Raw genomic sequence first — 10,428 nt, forward strand, 5'->3', positions numbered from 1 at the left:
GGTGACGGATTTTTCAGATTGGTTGGGCATGAAGTTTTTCATGTGCGCCAATTATGAATCTGATCCGCCCGAATCTATTTATGCGTACCTCAGGCCTCCGGTATGCTCAAGTTATCCAGAGTAAATATGTTGTTGATATTATTGTTTACTTGATATATATTTTTTTTTCTACTCTCCTCCTCCTCTCTGCATGTACTATCGTTGGATTGACACGGAAATGCCGGACTGGGCGGTGACCGAGATTCGTGAAAGAGGTCGCCGTGCATGGGCTAGATTGGACTTGGAAGAGCGCCGCGAGAAGGCTGAAGCAGAGGAGAAAGCAGCGCAGAAGAAAGAGTGGGAAGAGTACTGTGTGGAGCAGAGGGCTTTTATTGATGAGATGAAAGGAAAAACCAAGAAGAGAAACTTCGGTTGGAGGAGGTTGATGAGATGAAAGGAAAAACCAAGAAGAGAAACTTCGGTTGGAGGAGGTTTACAGACAGCGGGAACATGCCCATGAAGCTGAGAGGGAGAGAAAGAGAGAAAGGGCTCGTGCGGCCAAAGCAGCAGAAGAAGCCGGTGATGGAAAAGGAAAATATCCACGCTGGACTCAGTAGATTTATTTTAATTTCAGCAAGTTGTATCTTAATTTCAGCAAGTTGTGTCAGCACATTGTATCTTAATTTCAGCAAGTTGTATTTTAATTCCGGCAAGGTGTGTCTTAGTTTGTCTGTAATCTCGAGTTATTGATAGTATATGTGTTATTAGTTTCCCGCCATTTCCTATAAGTCTCTCTTTCCCGCCATATTTTCCCGCCTATAGCTTTCCCGCCATTTTGTTCCCGCCTTGCTTTCCCTCCATTTATTTCCCGCCTCGCTTTCCCGCCATTTATTTCCCGCCATTAGGTTTTCGTCTCGCTCTTCGGCACCTATAAAACCCTCTCCACAGCAAGGTTGGTAAGGTGTGTGCTCAAAATGTCTCATTATCCTTTCGATCGTAGTTTTCACAGTGGTATGTCCGAGTGTCTTCTACGCTTGGCTAGCAATTTCAAGATAGACAATATAATAGTTTCATGGGACGAACTCATCAGTAGTGACACACTACTGAATGAGGTTGCTCATGCATTAGCTAGGAAAGGGTGGCCTGCAAGGACATATGAGGAGATTCGGAAGGAACTTCTGCGGTTGAATGAAAGATGGAAGAAGAAAGGCCAGAACATACACGGTGGAGGTGGAGTAAAACATCCCTTTTTAGGGATTGACGATAGCGAGGACGAAGACGATATCTTCATGCCGAGTAGCAAGGACAAGAGGGCAGCATCAACGAGTGCCAAGAGTACCACTTCGTCGAAGGGCCAGAGCTCTGCATCATCGAAGGATGACGATGACTTTATGTAGTTTTTGTATGAACTCTGCATCTTAATGTATCTTATTTCATGTATCTTATTTTATGTATCTCCGGAATCTTACTTTGTTTGTAATCTCAAGTTATTGGTAGTATATGTGTTATCCACGATGAACCAACTGATCATAGAAATAGATAGGAATATGTCTCATAGATAAAATACACATAAGTCTCATACATAAAATACACATAAGTCTCTTACATAAAATACACATAAGTCTGAAGTGATACATAGAAGGGCAAAGAGTTTGCTTCACTCACGACGTCTCGGTTGGCGCTCTGGGGGCGTGGGGGGTGTACTCCATCTCCACCTGTGGGGGGCCCTAATGTTACGAGGAGGAATCTCGGATCCACCCTGGTCATACTGTGTATCCTGTGTGGGCCACGGAGGAGGAGTCGAAAACATGTCCAACCACATGTTTTGCTGCGATGGTGGCTCATCTGGTTCACTCCCTAACCCGGATCCGGACGCCGACACATCATGATATGCAGGAGGGGCCATACCTGTTGGATGTGGATGAAACATGAAACCAGGAGTAGGATTGTGATGTTGCGGAGTTGGCTGAAACATGAAGCTCGATGGCGAAGCGTGGTGCTCTGGCTGATGCCACGCTGAACTGCCAGGCTGGTCAGGTGGGGGTGGATGTGGCGTCGGTTCCACTCCTTGTAGACGTGGACGCGGCTGATGTCGATGCACGGAGTGACGCGGCACCGACGTAGGCTGCGGCTGGTGATGCACAACATCCGAAGTGCGTGTGCACGTGATAGCTTTATAGATATCTCTTATCCTCTGCTCGAGCCTCTTGAGCCATGATTGAATCTGAGACCGAGGTACCATAAGAGCTGCAGATGACAATTTTCGATCAAAGTTCATCACGTCAGTATGAAGACTGTATGCCAACTCACCCTGAAATTGTCATTAAGAATAATAAGTACCGATGATGAAGCAAGTAACAACAACTTAAATGACGTAAAGAGAATAAATATTACCGCATACTACCTGGAACCAGAAGTATCATACGTCAGGTACGTGTCAGACGTATGCGGGTCCGGAATCTCATCTGTATTGGAGTGCTGAACAATGCGTAATCGTGTTCCTCTCATGTACCCCTCCAAATATGCATTGTATTCAGCGAGATCAAATGCTTGTTCTTCATGCCACCTACGTTCAGTGGCAGTTTCCCATTCTAAAACGTACTCTTCAAGCCTTTGTAGCCACTGAGCCCGTGTCCTATTGGTTCCCTTCCTTGTCATCCTGTAATTTATGATGATGTTTAACCATAGGCCATAGAGAAAAAAAATGTAATATATAGTTAGTATAACATACCTGTGGACTACTACTGGCAGCAGGTTCTCTGTGTTGGGCGGAGGAGTCAACTGCCGAAGACCGAACTGTTTCATAATACGCTGCTGCGCCATCTCCTCAACAAAGACATCGAAGATAATCTTCGATTTCGTCATCCAATAACCCCGATCTCTCGTGCATAGCACATAAATACCACTGGGATATCTAGAAATTCTAGTTGCTTCCGTGTACGGTTGCCAAATAACTCCCGTGTACATATCAAACTGCTCATTTAGTGCAGTGTAGGCTCGCCTAGTCTGTTCACTAGCATACCGTCTCTGCGCAAGACATAAGTTAGTTTCAACCATAGTGTAAACTAAGAAGGTGGATAACATTATACCAGGGGACATACCTTGCGACGCGTCCAACACAGGCCGAAAGTTGGCAAGTCGATGTCATCACCATCAAGCATGTTGCCCACATGATAACTGTGGTCCACATCTATGTTTGGTCGTCCAATAGAGAACCTCTCCCAGGACCACAGTTGTAAAAACAGCGAGCAACCAAGAATGGCCGACTTGGCCGTGGAAAGCTGACAACCGTTGCACATACCTCGGTAGGTAGCAGCTAATACCATAGATCCCCAACTCCTCGGTGTGATATGTTCAGCCGACTCAGCAGTCGCGATTTCCAGCGCAATGGGGATGTAACACACACTCAAAGTAGTGACATGGTTCTTTGTGAACATCACCTTCCCGAGAAGCCACAATAGGTACGCCTCCAGGATACGAGTAATCTGTATAGGCAATTCATGTGCGTGCTCTTCTCCATCTGATTCGGCGGATTCATCGGAAATATCACCCGTTATATCTTCTTCATGCATCTCGTTTTGCATGTGCCCATCTATCTCGTCGGCATCCGCCTCACCGCTGAGATAATCATCTGCATCTCCCCCTTCTGCCTGACTACTCTGGCCTGCTTCGTAAACATCATCCCCAGCATGGGACACATGAATTGACTGTGAATCATGCATCCCTACACTGCTCTCACCATATTCATAGCTACGTTCCACTTCAGATTCATTCACCGGCTTTAGCACGGGGAGAAGTAAGGCCACATGATGACATCCCCTACGCTCGCAAGATTGTAACAAGCGTAGCCACTGGTCGTCCCGCTCTATATGCTTCAAATACCAGAAAATATTACCAGTGGACCGGGTCCATAATGCATGAACACCGATGGTGTGTGTTTCAGTATTGAACCCTAAACATCGTGCAAGCCATTCTGTCAACTGACTAACAAACCATGTTTTAGGGGAGGACACCTGCACCTCTGTGTACTGAAATTCACTAAGATCAGCTCCCATCTCATTTGTTTGAACGGTACCACGACCATAGTGCAAACATAACGTCACTAAATCAGACATCTCTGCTCACCTAACATATTATTCAACAAGGAAAAAAAATTAGAAGAACGACAAACCGAAATATATTTTCCAAATCTATCGGAGAACCTAAAAATAATTAAACTACTTCATTCACTAAAAAAATTTATACTAATCTACCGGACCACCTAAAACTAGTTAAACAACTAAATTTATACTAATCTACCGGAGCACCTATAACTAGTTAAACAACTAAATTTATACTAATCTACCGGAGCACCTAAAACTAGTTAAACAACTAAATTTATACTAATCTACCGGACCACCTAAAACTAGTTAAACAACTAAATTTATACTAATCTACTGGAGCACCTAAAAGTTTATAAACTACTTAATACACTAATCTACAAAAATATTTTACCCTTGAAGCATGCGCAGAAACGATGAATGACGAACGACTCTTGACGAACACCGAGAATAATCCCACACCACCACCTCCAGCTCCACCAAAATAACCAACTTCACCCACACCACCACCACCACCACCACCACCACTACAACCTCCACCACCACCACCAAAAATAGCTTCAAAACAAGCACCACAAACTACCCCATCGCGAGTGAGACGGATAGTTTGGATGCCCTCCTCCTTACACAATAAATGTATGGTTCAAAACGTGGAAATGGAAGATTTTTTGTGTGGGGGGAGAAGGAAGGAGGAGAAAGAGAGAAAGGAGATAAGGTAGAATGGGAGAAGGGAGAAGGAAGAAAGAGGAAGGAGGAAGAAGGAGAGGGGGAAGGGGCTGCCTCGGGCTGGCTAGTGGCCACTAGTCGGCCACGCCTAGGTCGATAGCCTTATCGGCTTCGCCAGGGCCGACAGGCAGAGCCGACAAGGCAATCGACGTGGCCTGGCCACTAGTCGGCCACCACGTGGCCGAGAGCCACTAATCGGCCGGGCCTAGGCCGACTGGCTTCCTGTCGGCCACGCGAGAGCCGACAGCCTCCACTCGGCTACGCAGAGGCCGAGGCAGGCCTATTTTTGAAAATTTTCAAATCGGTGCATTATTTTTCAAAAATAATAATAATAAATGCAATATTAAAAAAATTGGGCAGCCCGGCCGGGCCAGACGTGACCTGGCCCAAAATTCTCGGACCAGGGCGGGCCTAACTGTTCCATGAGGCCAGGCTCCGGCCTCGAAATCAAGCCCGACAATCGGGTAGGGCCGGGCTCAAGCTTAACAAAACTGAATTTTAGCCGTCGTCGGATGGAGCCAGTTGGGCTTTTCAGGCTCGGACTGAATTCCGGCCCGATTTATTAGGCCAGACAGTCAGGTCTGGTCGGTCTCGCGCCTGGGTTTTAAGCCGCGTTTTTTGGCCTGGTTTGAAGTCTGGCGTGACGCGGGATATTCCCACGTATAAGTCTCAATTTTTTAATATCCCTTGGCCTCACGCTGGGCATGAGATCGTACCATAAAAAACTACAAAAGGGAACTTGAGGAGGAAGAAAGAAGGAACAAATGACAAGATTCGTTTGATGCCAAAAATTGACAAACGTCAAATATCGGATACTGCTTGCTTGGTTATCATGTTTACTTGCCAACCTCACAAGAAGTTGTTAAATCTTGTCAACTTTTGATATTACCAATTGTTGGCTTGCCAAGTATTGGCAATGCCAAATGTTGGCATCAAACCAAGCAGAGATAAAGGAGATCAGAAGGCAAAAGTTTGTTTGTCACGGGAGCTCTTCTCCGGCACGCCGAGCAGCAGCTGTGGTGGCCGCGTCTAGCTGATGGCCCTGCCCCCTCCCTTGTCCGGCCTTGTCGCCTCCTCCTCTGTCCTGCCCTCACAACAATCGTTTCTGGCTTTGATTGTGTCCTGGATTAGGGGTACTAGCCTAGTCGGTCCATGCTCCTCGGATTGGACTGATGGACCCTCATCCTTCTCAAGATGGACTCCGGAAGTTGTACGGCATGGTGTTAGCAAGACTTCATCTAATGAAGGCTTGTCGTATATTCCAAGACTTCTCCTGCCGCCTCTATGCAAAGATACCGACCTTGTAACCCTAGATAACATACCTGACGTGTATATAAGCCATATGATTTAGCCCGTAGAGGGGACATCAACACAATATCATCCACCTAGCCCTAGAGTTAGAACACATCTGATGAACTCGAGGTAGATCAACTATGTACTCAATACTCCATCATTAATATAAACAAGAGCAAAACATAGGGTTTACCTCCATTAAGAGGGCCCGATGAAAGCACAACTTCTCCCTAGGTGGTTTGATAATTAATAACAATATATACTTCATTGGACTAATGATTCTGCCAAGTATATTTCTGGAAAAGTTCAATGAATGGATTGACAAAGGATTGTGAGGAGATCCCCTAGATGCAAGAAACATCTTTTGTCAACATGCTTTAGGACTCTATAGTTTGCTTTTATGTGAGAAATCATAATTGAGTCCATAGGAAAAGCCAATACTATTAAAAGCGATGAGGTATCTATGATGACATGGTTGCTCAAGTGCTTAGAGTTGGTCACCAAAACCTGTTGGAAATATGTCCTAGAGGAAATAATAAATTGGTTATTATTATATTTCTTTATTCACGATAATCGTTTATTATCCATGCTAGAATTGTATTGATTGAAAACTCAAATACATGTGTGGATACATGGAAAACACACTATCCCTAGTGAGCCTCTAGTTGACTAGCTCGTTGATCAAAGATGGTCAAAGTGTTGGGGAACGTTGCATGGGAAACAATTTTTTTCCTACGCACACGAAGACCTATCATGGTGATGTCCATCTACGAGTGGAGATTAGATCTACATACCCTTGTAGATCGCACAACGGGAAGTGTTAAGAAACGCAGTTGATGTAGTGGAACGTTTTCACGTCCCTCGAACCGTCCCACGATCCGTATCACGAACCGTCTCGCGATCTGTCCCACGATCCGTTCCGATCTAGCGCCGAACGGACGGCACCTCCGCATTCAGCAAACGTACAGCTCAACGATGATCTCGGCCTTCTTGATCCAGCAAGCAAGACGGGGAAGTAGATGAGTTCTCCGACAGCGTGACGGTCCTCCGGTGGTGGTGATGATCTACTCCTGCAGGTCTCTGCCCGAGCTCAGCAGAAAACCGATCTAGAGGTAAAACTATGTGGAATAGGCTAGAGTTGCACGTGGCAAAGTTGTGTCTCAAAAAGCCCTAAACCACCAATATATATAGGTGGAGGGGAGGGGCTAGACTTGGGGCTGAAGGCCCTCAAGGGTGCACTGGACAAGGGGGAGGGGTTGGACTCCAACCCCAATTCGGTTTGGTGGGGAAGGAGTCCAGTCCTTCCTTCCCACTTCCCTCTTTTTGTTCCTTTGGTATTTTTGCTTGTGACACCATAGCCTTCATGGGCTGACTCCACCAGCCCACTAGGACTTGGTGAGACACCCTAGGGCCTTGGGCTCACTCCCGGTGGGTGGGCCCCTTCCGGTAAACACCCAAAACCCATTCGTCACTCCCGATACACTGCGAGTAATGCCCGAAACTTTCCGGTGACCAAATGAAACCATCCTATATATCAATCGTCATTTACGGACCATTCCGGAAACCCTCGTGACGTCCGTGATCTCATCCGGGACTCCGAACAACATTTGTTATCCACACATATAACTCAACTATACTAAAACATCATCGAACCTTAAGTGTGCAGACCCCACGGGTTCGAAAACTATATAGACATGATCCAAGACACTCCTCGGTCAATATACAATAGCGAGACCTGGATGCCCATATTGGATCCTACATATTCTCCGAAGATCTTATCGGTTGAACCTCAGTGTCAAGGATTCATATAATATCGTACGTCATTTCCTTTGTCCTTTGGTATGTTACTTGCCCGAGATTCGATCGTCGGTATCCGCATACCTATTTCAATCTCGTTACCGGCAAGTCTCTTTACTCGTTCCGTAATACAAGATCCCTTGACTTACACTTAGTCACATTTCTTGCAAGGCTTGTGTATGATGTTGTATTACCGAGTGGGCCCCGAGATACCTCTCCGTCACACGGAGTGACAAATCCCAGTCTTGATCCATACTAACTCAACGGACACCTTCGGGGATACCTCTAGAGCACCTTTATAGTCACCCAGTTACGTTGCGACGTTTGATGCACACAAGGTATTCCTCCGGTGCCAGTGAGTTATATGATCTCATGGTCATAGGAATAAATACTTGACACGCAGAAAACAAATGCAATAAAACGACACGATCAATATGCTACGTTCATAGTTTGGGTCTTGTCCATCACATGATTCTCCTAATGATGTGATCCCGTTATCAAGTGAGAACACTTGTCTATGGTCTGGAAACCTTGACCATCGTTGATCAACGAGCTAGTCAACTAGAGGCTTACTAGAGACAGTGTTTTGTCTATGTATCCACACATGTATTTGTATTTCCAATCAATACAATTATAGCATGGATAATAAACGATTATCATGAACAAAGAAATATAATAATAACTAATTTATCATGCCTCTAGTGCATATTTCCAACAGTCTCCCACTTGCACTAGAGTCAATAATCTAGTTCACATCACCATGTGATTTTAACGAATCCAACACCCATACAGTTCTGGGGTTTGATCACGTCTTGCTTGTGAGAGAGGTTTTAGTCAACGGTTCTGAATCTTTCAGATCCGTGTGTGCTTTACAAATATTTATGTCATCTTAAAGATGCTGCTACTACGTGCTATTCGTAAATACTCCAAATATCTACTCTACTATACGAATCTGTTTTACTACTCAGAGTTTATTCGGATTAGTGTCAAAGCTTGCATCGACGTAACCCTTTACGATGAACTCTTTAATCACCTCCATAATCGAGAAAAATTCCTTAGTCCACTAGTTACTAAGGATAACTTTGACCGCTGTTTTTTGTGATTCAATCCTGGATCACCTTTTGTACCCCTTGACAAACTCATGGCAAGGCACACATCAGGTGCGGCACACAACTTGGCATACTTTAGGGCCTACGGCTAAGGCATAGGGGACGACCTTTGTCCTTTCTCTTTCTTCTGCCGTGGTCGGGCTTTGAGTCTTACTCAAATTCACATCTTAAATCACAACCAAGAACTCCATCTTTGCTGATCTATTTTGAACTCCTTCAAAAACTTGTCAAGGCACGTATTTCATCGAAAGTTCTATTAAGCGTTTTGATCTATCTATATAGATCTTGATGTTCAATGCTCAAATAGCTCTATCCAGGTTTTCCTTTGAAAAACTCCTTTCAAACAACCCTTTATGCTTTACAGAAATTCTACATTACTTCTGATCTACAATATGTCAATCATATATACTAATCAGAAATTCTATAGTGCTCCCACTCACTTCTTTGGAAATACAAGTTTCTCATGAACCTTGTACAAATCCAAAAGCTTTAATCATCTTATCAAAGTGTACATTCCAACTCCGAGATGCTTGCACCAATCCATAGAAGGATCGCTGGAGCTTGCATACTTGTTAGCATCCTTAGGATCAACACAACCTTCTAGTTGTATCACATACAACCTTCCCTCAAGGAAACCGTCGAGGAAACAATGTTTTGACATCCTATGTGCAATATTTCATAAATAATGCAGCAACTACTAACATAATTCCAACAAACTTTTAGCATCGCTACGAGTGAGAAAGTCTCATCATAGTCAACTCTTTGAACTTGTTGGAAACATCCTTGCGACAAGTCGAGCTTTTCTTAATGGTGACTTTTCACCATCATCGTCTGTCTTCCCTTTAAAGATCCATCTTTAATTAACAGTCCTATGACCATCAAGTAGTTCTTCCAAAGTCTACACTTTGTATTCATACATGGATCCTCTCTCGGATTTCATGGCCTCCAGCCATTTGTCGGAATCCGGGCCCACCATCGCTTCTCCATAGCTCCTAGGTTCATTGTTGTTCAACAACATGACCTCCAAGACAAGGTTACCGTACCACTCTATAGTAGTACACGACCTTGTTGACCTACGAGGTTTGTAGTAACATGATCCAAAGCTCAATGATCACCATCATCAGTTTCCACTTCAATTGGTGTAGGCGCCACAGGAACAACTTCCTGCGCCCTGCTACACGCTGGTTGAAGAGACGGTTCAATAACCTCATCAAGTTCCACCACTCTCCCACTCAATTCTTTCAGAGAAACCTTTCCTCAAGAAATGACCCGTTTCTAGAAACAAACACTTTGCTTCCGGATCTGAGATAGGAGATGTACCCAACTGTTTTGGATATCCTATGAAGATGCATTTATCCGCTTTGAGTTCGAGCTTATCAGAATGAAACTTTTTCACATAAGCGTTGCAGCCCCAGACTTTCAAG

Source organism: Hordeum vulgare, chromosome 6H, assembly GCF_904849725.1.
Source record: "Hordeum vulgare subsp. vulgare chromosome 6H, MorexV3_pseudomolecules_assembly, whole genome shotgun sequence".
Classification (NCBI taxonomy): Eukaryota; Viridiplantae; Streptophyta; class Magnoliopsida; order Poales; family Poaceae; genus Hordeum; species Hordeum vulgare.